Genomic DNA, 11,480 nt, shown 5'->3' on the forward strand with positions numbered 1-11,480 from the left:
CGGACCTTGATTGAAATTATGAGAAGTTGCGGGACTAGGATTAAACTCGCCTATGTCGGGAATATAGTTCCTGTTTTTTCTTTTTTTTTTTTTTTTTTTTTTGAATTAGTCAATAAAGTTCCTGTTTTAACTTATGTTCATGTTGTTATTACATAGCAATGGGATTCTCACCGCATCTAGCAGAACAACACAGTCAAGAATGGGTCCATTCCCCTGCTTAGAGAAAACAATACACTTAGCGTGGGACTAACCCATGAAATTACATCTCGATATTATATATAATACTCTTTATGTACGATAAAGTAAACCCAATGATTTCTACATGGCGTTATATCTTTAATCTCTCTAGACAATAAAGTTGTTACTTAAGGGACATTAGCAATTTGGATAGCTTGAGAATTCAAGGTGACGTTATTTTAAGAATAAGTTAAAAACTTGACTCATCGGAGATATGAAAACTAAAAATATGTGTAGTACACGGTGACTGGGCTTGGAGGCCCCAACTCGCAAATTCGGTTACTACCTATGACGGTATCTCCACTCTAGAGTGACAAATGAAGTAATAGTACCTCGAAAGGACCAAAGCTTTTAACTTTTTCATTTGCTTAACCATTCATGGTGAATACAATTGTTAAAAATTTTATGATTAAATTGACAGCCGTACATAAGTTTATGACTTTTTGGACTAGAGATCTAATATCGTGCATAGTCATTCCTCACACATCTCGCAGTTTGGTCTCTATTGGCCTAGAGGTGATTCCCTCCCACTTCAAAACCCAAACCCTCACAAAGCTGATGATGGATGCTATTTTTTGTTGTCATGCTGTTCTACTTTCTATTTCAATTTGTTTAACATCTTTTGACATGCTTAATCATATTGTGCTTTTCAAATTACGGTTCAATGCATGCAAAGGAGGATAGTAGTTTGTCAACATGTCAACTGCATATACAAGCATTCATGGTATGAACAAATTGCTCTTCAAAAGGTGACTTGTCCATATTCCAGCTATATTTTGAAAATTTATTGTGACGATTTTTTATTTTATTTTATTAATCTATCAAAGCCGAAAATGTTTCTAACACGGGTTGAGAGTGCATTTGAAAATGTAGGGGGCTTTCGAGTAACTTTGATAAAATTGACAGGGTGTCCAAATAATTTTATACTAGAGTCAATATCGCTACAGGGAAATAGATCTTAATTCAGATTTTTTTTTTTTTACTAGAAGTTCCTAATAGCTCCTTAAACATTGTAATTTAAAGAAATAAGATTAATTTGGGGGGCCGAGCTTTATGGATCTATACGACTTTTGTTTTCCCTACTCGGACCTTGATTGAAATTATGAGAAGTTGCGGGACTAGGATTAAACTCGCCTATGTCGGGAATATAGTTCCTGTTTTTTTTTTTTTTTTTTTTTTTTTTTTTTTTGAATTAGTCAATAAAGTTCCTGTTTTAACTTATGTTCATGTTGTTATTACATAGCAATGGGATTCTCACCGCATCTAGCAGAACAACACAGTCAAGAATGGGTCCATTCCCCTGCTTAGAGAAAACAATACACTTAGCGTGGGACTAACCCATGAAATTACATCTCGATATTATATATAATACTCTTTATGTACGATAAAGTAAACCCAATGATTTCTACATGGCGTTATATCTTTAATCTCTCTAGACAATAAAGTTGTTACTTAAGGGACATTAGCAATTTGGATAGCTTGAGAATTCAAGGTGACGTTATTTTAAGAATAAGTTAAAAACTTGACTCATCGGAGATATGAAAACTAAAAATATGTGTAGTACACGGTGACTGGGCTTGGAGGCCCCAACTCGCAAATTCGGTTACTACCTATGACGGTATCTCCACTCTAGAGTGACAAATGAAGTAATAGTACCTCGAAAGGACCAAAGCTTTTAACTTTTCATTTGCTTAACCATTCATGGTGAATACAATTGTTAAAAATTTTATGATTAAATTGACAGCCGTACATAAGTTTATGACTTTTTGGACTAGAGATCTAATATCGTGCATAGTCATTCCTCACACATCTCGCAGTTTGGTCTCTATTGGCCTAGAGGTGATTCCCTCCCACTTCAAAACCCAAACCCTCACAAAGCTGATGATGGATGCTATTTTTGTTGTCATGCTGTTCTACTTTCTATTTCAATTTGTTTAACATCTTTTGACATGCTTAATCATATTGAGCTTTTCAAATTACGGTTCAATGCATGCAAAGGAGGATAGTAGTTTGTCAACATGTCAACTGCATATACAAGCATTCATGGTATGAACAAATTGCTCTTCAAAAGGTGACTTGTCCATATTCCAGCTATATTTTGAAAATTTATTGTGACGATTTTTTATTTTATTTTATTAATCTATCAAAGCCGAAAATGTTTCTAACACGGGTTGAGAGTGCATTTGAAAATGTAGGGGGCTTTCAGTTTTGATAAAATTGACAGGGTGTCCAAATAATTTTATACTAGAGTCAATATCGCTACAGGAAATAGATCTTAATTCAGATTTTTTTTTTTTTACTAGAAGTTCCTAATAGCTCCTTAAACATTGTAATTTAAAGAAATAAGATTAATTTGGGGGCCGAGCTTTATGGATCTATACGACTTTTGTTTTCCCTACTCGGACCTTGATTGAAATTATGAGAAGTTGGGAGACTAGGAGTTAACTCGCCCACGTCGGGAATATAGTTCCTGTTTTTTTTTTCCCCTTCATCTTTTGAATTTGTGAATAAAGTTCCAGTTTTTAATTATGTTCATCCTGTTATTACATAGCAATGGGATCCTCACCGCATCTAGTGGAACAACAGTGTCAAAAATGGGTCCATGCCCCTGCTTAAGAAAACAATACATAGCGTGGGACTAACCCATGAAATTACATCTTGATATTATATATAATACTCTTTATGTACGATAAAGTAAACCCAATGATTTCTACATGGCGTTATATCTTTAATCTCTCTAGACAATAAAGTTGTTACTTAAGGGACATTAGCAATTTGGATAGCTTGAGAATTCAAGGTGACGTTATTTTAAGAATAAGTTAAAAACTTGACTCATCGGAGATATGAAAACTAAAAATATGTGTAGTACACGGTTGAGGCAACAAACTCCCCTAAACTGATAAATTGAGGTTAAATTAGTTTCTAAACAAAACCCGAGCCCCTAAATTCTGTTGCGACCCAACTTGCAGGTCATGAGGCAAGTTCCTCAAGGAAGGAGAGTTCCTGTGTGAGGTCGTTGTGGGATCGGGTTATTATAGTGTCACTTTTGTCTATGATAACCTTTCTGCCTGAAATTTTTATAACTACGAATGTGCCGATTTTGTAAACGTGTAACATTCTTAATATACCGTACATTTTTCAATCCTGCTTTAGTTTCCCTATTCTTGCCCGCAGTTTTCATGAAAAGTTTGGACCTTGATGATATGAAAAATTGCCACTACCACTTTTTGAACGAGGCATATGTCTATTCCTCTCTCTCCTAATTACTGTATTTACATTGTTTTCCTTTCTCTATTACCAGAAACTAAGCGCCAATCCAAGCGTCGAATGGACCAAAATTAAAGGATGGAATTCTCAATTGATAGAAACAAGATTAGAAATTACATCATGATGGATTTAAACAAGTCCCCACTTGAAAAAAAAAGGACACTCACAAGAACCAAATACATTTTTAATGCGTATATGTTACACTCATACACATACTTAGTCATCATTGAGTTACCACACAAAATTATAGCAAGAAGACAAATATTCAACACTTCAAGAGATTGAGGTTGCAATTGTCTCATTTTAATCATCTAAGAGCTGGTATAAAAAGAAAAAGTTACTATTCAGATTTGAAACTATGTTGCAGCACAATAGCCACCAATATGTCCTATTCAATCCAATTTCGCCTCTTTAAAAGAAAATTTGGTCAAAAGAGCAATCATTCGAGTCTAAAAGAGCTGCAAATATATTAACAATGACAGGCAAGAAGAATAATTTACATTGCTACAAGCGATATCAAGACAAATGAAATCAAAGAAGAATTTTCAAGCAATTGCCTTTGATACTTTACAACTGTGAAGAAAGACCTTGTGCTATAACAGATTAGATGAGTCCAGGTGCTAAGAAGTTAGAATCCATTTCATTTTCATTTTTTTCCTTTCTATTCCAAAATAGAGTTTCTACTCCAATTTGACCAATCCTTTATTTGTAAAATTGCTAGTTATGGTGAAGAGATTACTTAATTTACAAATTCCAAACGTTTCCTCATTAACACGATCAATTTTATGACATTATGCCCATCTAACTTTTAAGTTAGTCGGTCTTAGTAGTCTCCTACAAGCAGCCGGAGCTTGATTTGGATGACGAATACTATGATAAAAAGGAATTGTATTGTGTCACGAAACAAGGAATTTGAGTATTTAACGAAGCATCTGGGGAGTGCAGAGATTGTTGGTTTTAGTGTTACATGTGTTTGGAGCTGAAACAGTGGCTTCCTCTAGTGCAGTTTCTTCTTCGTAATTCACGTGCTTTGGAGAAGATGGCAATCAAGGCTAAGATGCACAAAGCTACAAAATGGGAATCGTTGAATTCAGTTTATCTCTGAACATTGCTCGATGCGGCAATAAGGTTATACTCGGTTGTCCTTTTGTTGCAAGTAATGGCAAAGTCTCATCGGTCTCACGGCACTGGTATGTTAGTCATCACTTTTGGCCATCTTGAACCGTCGCTCCAGACCGTAGATGCATCAGCATCCTTTTCTGTGCAAACCAGCCAATATTTTTAATGATTCTCCTGAAGCGATTCCATTTTCTAAACATGTCCATATATCATGTGAAAGATAATTTAGCGGACTAATTGACAAAGCACTCTGCAAAAGAAGTTACTATCTTAGGAAAAACAAGTTCCTTGATAAGAGAGTTCAGGAAGTTAACATTTCAGTCCTAAGAATATCAATATTAAGGAATGTCTGTTCTCCTGGAAATAGGTTTTCATGCAAGCAAATTATCTCTGAATTCAATAGACGGTAACTAGGCTCCCCAAAGTGGCATGAATTTGGCAAAATTCTTGCGTCAATAATTAAAAGAGGTGTGTTTTGGGTAACTATGGCTGAAATTTTTTTTACTTTAAGGATACCTCTAGGTCCTATATTTTTTCTACAACAAAATGTCCTTGGAGAACAAACAACAAACTGTAAACAGGGTGATACTTAGAAGTTTTTATCTCGGATGGGCAACATCTCTTCAGAGAAATCTCGGCACCAGTGATCTGGACAGAGATGATTTTGGATGACTTGTATACTACTGCTGGGGTAGGATGGGTTCCAATTGGCTACATCTTCCAAACATTGCATAGGATTCATGCTCACCATTACAACCAGAGACTCATTCTCTCTATCATGAAACTATGCCATATTTAGGGCTAGTTTTGGATCTCCAGAGGGAGGAAATTGAGCAAGGCGGTCCATTATCTGCAAGATGAGTCCTCTTGCTAAATTTCATATTCAGAAAGGCAATAAACTAGTTTCCCACAATGCTTTCGACTCGTAATTAGATCAATAGGAGCAGCATAATCTATAAATCTCAAGCTCTAAAAGTCAGAGTTTTCATGGTTTATTCCTTTTCCCCCTTTTTTTTTTTTGTTTAAATGCATCCTTTGCACATCTCTTTCTTCTTCGCCTTGTACTAGAACTTGTTCTTTTAAGACTAATTCTTAAAAGGACAATGTCCGTAATCTAGGTTAGCTACTTCATGTACTGCTCAAATCTCAATGAAGCAGATCCTGTTTCACTACATTTTAACTTTTATGTCCACAAAGTTTGATTAAAACATTTTATGAGTTCTGAACAAGCTTAGGAAACATGAAGTATTAGATCATGGCAGCATTAGACAAATAAAAAATCATACTGGAAAGCCAAATATACAACACAATTTAACAGGCACATACTCTCATGTATGCATAAATAGACACTTGCAACTTAAAAACCAGAAAATAGATTTCTTTATCAAGTACTTTGCACATGGCATATTCTAAAGCATAATTTCCTCATAGTTAAAATATCGTATTTCTTTGAAGATGCCATATTTCTCGATTTAAAGATGATAACATTGAAGACATCAAACAATCTCACTGCACTGAAAAAAAGTGAGGCAGAAGAGATTGGGAAACAAGGGGAAAGCGAAAAGGAAAGCAACCACTAATGTTAGTTTAGCATGTACATATAGCACTTCCTACAACTGTAAATTTTTCAGGGCAAATAAAAAGAATACAGGAATGTCTAACAAGTCATGAAGAATTAAGAAAAAGTAAACAAAGTGGGAAAGAAAGAATTAATATGAACTTGACATCTTGATGCTTCTAGCAACTCCACTTTCTTCCTCTTTGGAAAAGGACATTAAAGATGGAAAATTAGTTCTGTAAACCTCCATTTATTTTCATAGTCATGTGTTGCAATATTCAAAGTAATTAAAAGAAACAGAGTCACTAAGAGTCCACATCCAGCAGTAATCAACATAAGGAAGCATAGACGTCAAGTAAGCTTTAGTTGTCAATTATTGTATGTCACAATTTCAAGTGGAGCTAAGTAAATATGAAATCAGCAACATAAGCAAGTGCAGAAACTGACCATATCCATGCCTTGGGGCTACTTGAATGCAACGGTAGTGTTGAGCACCGCCTCCATATTTATCATTTGCACAGCCATGACATACTTTCTTTATGCCTAACAAAGGATTAAGAGTCATCTAATCATAGGAATAAACAGATTCTAGGAGAGGTTAGTTTTGCTTCAGTATGATCAATAGATGTACATATAATTGATAAAGCTGTAACACAAATTATGGTTCACATGTCACATGAAGGAGGATGCTGAAAGCTTCTCTATACTTCCATAGCCAAAAATCCAGTGCCACTGTCAAGAAGAACATCAAGAGCTTCCATCTCTGCATGTCTTGTTGCCCACGAAAGCACAAGGAAGAAACAAAGCAAGCATATCAAATTTAGGAGCTATGTCAGAGAGACAGTTTTTCTTACTGTAGTTCAACATAAATTTAGTTAGTGCATTTCATGAGAAATGTGTTCTTGTTTCAGCTAACTGTTTGAGACTATATATAAGATTGATTAGGCATATACTACATGAAGTCAACAAGATGCTCATTTGAAGTTGCCAAGAATCTCACATGAAAAAAGAGGCTTCTCATTGGATTAGCCACCTCCACCTTTTCTAACAGTATTTTGTTATATATATATATATATATATATCCCTGTAGCAAGGTGCCTTTGGTTTTGAATAATTCTCCACCAAGATACTAAAAGGGCCACATATTTTGGTATCAACTATCCATTTCTATCCACAGAGTCATCCATAGTAGCATATTGTCACAACATAGCTATAAATGATGACAGCGATAGACTTAGATAAGAGACGTCTACTAGAAACTAGGCTCCAACTACTTGTGTAAATGTGGTCACTGTATGAAGAAAAGAGGCCGAGGAGCAGGTTCTTACATCATTAAAGGCAATACAATGCTCAAATTGCATTTTCATACCAAAAATGTATACCAAAAGTCTAAATACCACAAAGCCTAAGAAAACAACATTAGGAACTTCACCAAAGCAGATAAAGACTGTAATATTGTTCCAGACAGAGCACAATAGCAAATGAAAAACCTTAAACATCGGAATAATACAGCAAGATTACTGTTATTGTCAACCATAGCCATATTTTATGAATGAATAATGGGAACAAACCCTTTACAGTATAATAATGCATGGAAATTCCAATCTAACATATTTGCACATATATATTATTTTATCATTAAGAAATAACTAAGGGAGGAACATAAAATGATCAAGCTACGAATGGACTCTCGAGGGTATCAATTTAGAACAATAACAAAGTGCCACTGGACAAATTGCTGGGGGGTGGAGAAACAATGAGAAACATACATTTCATGTCTAATTACGCCGGTTTCTCTCTGCCGCAATGGTGTTTGCATCCTCAACAATCGCACAACTGTTCATTCAAACTATAATATAGATAAAGTACAATTTGAGATCATTCACCACTTAAGAGTGAAATACTAATCATCTCATACAAAATAAAGTATCATATCTGAAATGCACCTATTTACTGAAAAACAGTTTCTTACATGACTGGAACTTCAAGGTTGTCCAGTGCAAGCCTTGCCTTACACAAGAAAGGCAAATAGATCTTATTTCTTCTTAGGAAAAAAAGGAATATGAGGACAATAGGCAACCCAAGAGGAAATCAGCATCAAGTTGCCAACAGTAGAAACATTTTAGCGTCAATATGCAACTACTAATGGAATGAATCCATATCTCGTAGCTGTAAGATCAAGATCTTGCGAGTCCTGTATAACATACTGGTCAAAACTTTGAAGTAATGATTATTAATACATACTTATCCTGTAATGCAGATGCAAATCCCACCTAACACTTAAATTGATATGGCTCTGACAACACTAAAGCAAAAACAGCACTAATTTGAAAAACTACATGTTGCTCATTCCCGTGTGTCTTATTATTATTGGTACCTCAAAGTTTATCTTTCATTAATCAGGTTTCACTCAAAAATTCAAGAAGCATCCAGGAGTTTTAGCTTCTCGGTCATTTTTTTTCAAAAAGCTATGGCACATTAGGATCAAAAAGAATCCTAAACTATTGCAAAGGCCTCAGAATTCAGAATCAACAATCAACTTCTTGTGCTTTTGTCTCTATTCTACTGAACAGATAATGTAAGTTCTGTGTTTCTCGTGATTATTTCTTTTTCATATCCACAGTCCACAGGGCGAAAGAAAATAACCACCTAACCAGTTGTCCATGAACACAGCCAATGTTCATACTACTCTCACACTCCAAGTAAATTTGGTTTTCAAATTCGGTTAAAGGACACAAACATGGTTAAAAGCCTTCGATCCCATTGATCGAAGTTTCCTGGTGGCTTCCATTTGCCTAGCAAACCTATCACCCTGCCGCAAAAACATGAGAGTACATATTACACATCCACATTTCTAGACATTCAATTCCACCCAAATCCTATCTCCCTCCCTCCGTTTGATGAAGAGTACATACTGCACATCCACATTTTTGGGACGCCTCAAAAGCACCCAATTTTCACTCTTCCTCGCTTGTTTTTTTTTCCTTTGAACACTAGACTTCACCTACTTTTTCAATAAATTGCCACCTATCAAAACAAGAAAGAAAAGCTACCTTCCAGAGATCGTCCCGATTTTGCAGCCTAACGTCGAAAACCTATGAATTCACTATCAAGCATCCACAGACAGAACTCACAAATAAACACCGATTTAGCATCTCTTGAACAAATTCAACCGACACATTCTTCAAGTTCCCGCACAATTGCAGCACCAAACGAATCGAATTCAACTTAATAAAATTCGGATGTGCCAGTCATTACCCGATCTATATAGCAAGCTGCACGAAGCCCGAAATGAACCTCAGGAGAGAATCGTTCACCCGAAGCTACATTGCCAATCTCCATGGCTTCCGTCGGCGGTGGTAGCCCAGTCCGTCGCCTCCGCTGGCCGGTCTCCGTCAGCCATCTTCTTCTTCCGACTGTGTTTTTCGGAAGACGATCTTCCTTCTTCGAGATTCGTCGCCTGGGATGGGAGGCGGGCAATCTTCAATGCAAGAGCTCACTGGTGTCGTATGATGGAGTTGGAAGTTTTGGCTGTGGCGGAGAAAAAGGAAGGAGAGCTTACAAGAAAATCAAAGAAAATCAACGAAAATGAACAAAGAACTACGGAATTCTATTTGTGAATTAAAGTTAACTAACTAGGGTTAACTAAAGGGGATTTGAGAAAAATTCGATATCCATAGTTTTCTAAAAATTCTATTTTAAATGAAAATGACACACTAGGAATCAAATCTACTGAAAATTTATAATGAATCACATGTTTGAATCTATTTACAGTAATAATAGAGCGAAGGAGAGCGATTGGAATCGTTTCGTGACTCCATACCATAATGGATTTGGTCACTTGGATTAAGTGATGAATCTACATGAAATTTAGTAAGAAGAAAGGTAGATGTGTTGGAGATTGAAATCACATAGAAAGGAAATGAATTGAAAGGAAAATACATGGTAATGAATGAGCAAACGGAAAGAGAAAGTAAAAATGAAAACAAAGACAGATGAAACTCACGGAGAGTAGTATCCTTCCAATTTTGCCTCCACTAGCACCAAATCTCCATGATCATGACCACTTTCCATGCTTTGCATGCTTGCCACATGTATGTGCATGTGATCTTTGTTCTTGTTTCACTTTTTCTTCGCGTGATATGTGCTATCCACGCGAGAAGTTCTTCGCCCCAGCCTCTTCATGTAGCTCTCTAGCCACGCGGCCTCTGCATGTTTGTCTCGGTTGAACTCATTTTCTCCATCTTAAGTCGATAAGGAGGTAGAACTTCTCTCTTCTTGTCGAGCTCTCTACAAAACTGATCATTCCATCGTTGTTGCATGGCGAAATGTATGGGTAAAAGTGGGTGCCAAACAGCTTGTTATGAGCCTTTTTAGAGAAATGAAGACGATAAGAAACAAGAAGAAAGAAGGCATTTTAATCAAGATTGGCGGATTCACTTACCTATAAATTGCTTCCTTAGCAAGTTGCCACCACTCTAACTACAAAAGCAGTGAGCCAACGCGGCAATACTCATCTTTGCCAATTGAATTAGAAGTCCGCGTGGTCTTTGTTCGCATGCCTCGATGGAGCCGAGCTCATGATTTCTCTCTGATATCGTTGGACTATGTTCCTCAGTACTCATTTGACAATCTTGCATGTCTTCTTGTAGATCTGTTTCGATCGAATTGACTTCATGCACATGTGAGCTCTCGGCTTCTGGATCTGTTGAGTCCTGATCAACCTCGAAGAGTAAAGCTGGATCCATTAGCTGATTATCTTGAATATGAACCTTTAAGTCATCCTCTAGTTGCTTACATATTATTCGAAATCCCCACTTTTTCAATTTTGGACCTGATACTCAAAGCCCAAATTGTACATAACTTCCATCAATTTGACCAAAATCAACTACTCCGAACATCTTAGATGGTGCAAATAATGCTAGCAAGGTATTATCCAAATTTGACGATTCAAGATTCCATCCACCGTAATACATCCTTTGGCCATTTACATATGAATCTACTAATGGTTGTGACTCGTTTGGTTCATAACTAATAAAAGTAGCACATATAAAGAATCCAATAAACTTATTATACAAGTCCTTTGAAGCCCTAAAAGATATGGATTCCTCTTCAACATGTGGAAACCACTCTGGCATCTCTCCTCCAGGGAGATATAAATAAATAAGACCATGCTGTTATAAGATATATCGTTAGAAAGTATTCTAAATAGAAGAATTCAATTTGAGTCTAATAAGTAATCTTAGCAAATTCCACTTCTAGCTAGAGCTCTACAAATGAAAAGAGATCCATTGGTTAT

At 36.2% G+C, this 11,480-nt stretch overlaps 1 long non-coding RNA gene across 2 annotated transcripts; it reads right to left on the reverse strand.

Moving 5' to 3' along the window:
* Window positions 1-4,375: 4,375 nt before the first annotated feature.
* Window positions 4,376-7,910, reverse strand: LOC108959897. 2 transcript variants are annotated; one of them, XR_005550827.1, is made up of 3 exons: window positions 6,813-7,910; window positions 6,629-6,724; window positions 4,376-4,763 (listed from the first exon to the last, which is right to left on the reverse strand). It is a non-coding gene; the product is annotated as an uncharacterized LOC108959897 (long non-coding RNA). The 2 variants fall into 2 exon arrangements; XR_005550826.1 differs by having other exon boundaries at window positions 6,629-7,910.
* Window positions 7,911-11,480: the final 3,570 nt, after the last annotated feature.

The sequence above is a fragment of the Eucalyptus grandis genome, chromosome 5, assembly GCF_016545825.1.
Source record: "Eucalyptus grandis isolate ANBG69807.140 chromosome 5, ASM1654582v1, whole genome shotgun sequence".
Lineage (NCBI taxonomy): Eukaryota > Viridiplantae > Streptophyta > Magnoliopsida > Myrtales > Myrtaceae > Eucalyptus > Eucalyptus grandis.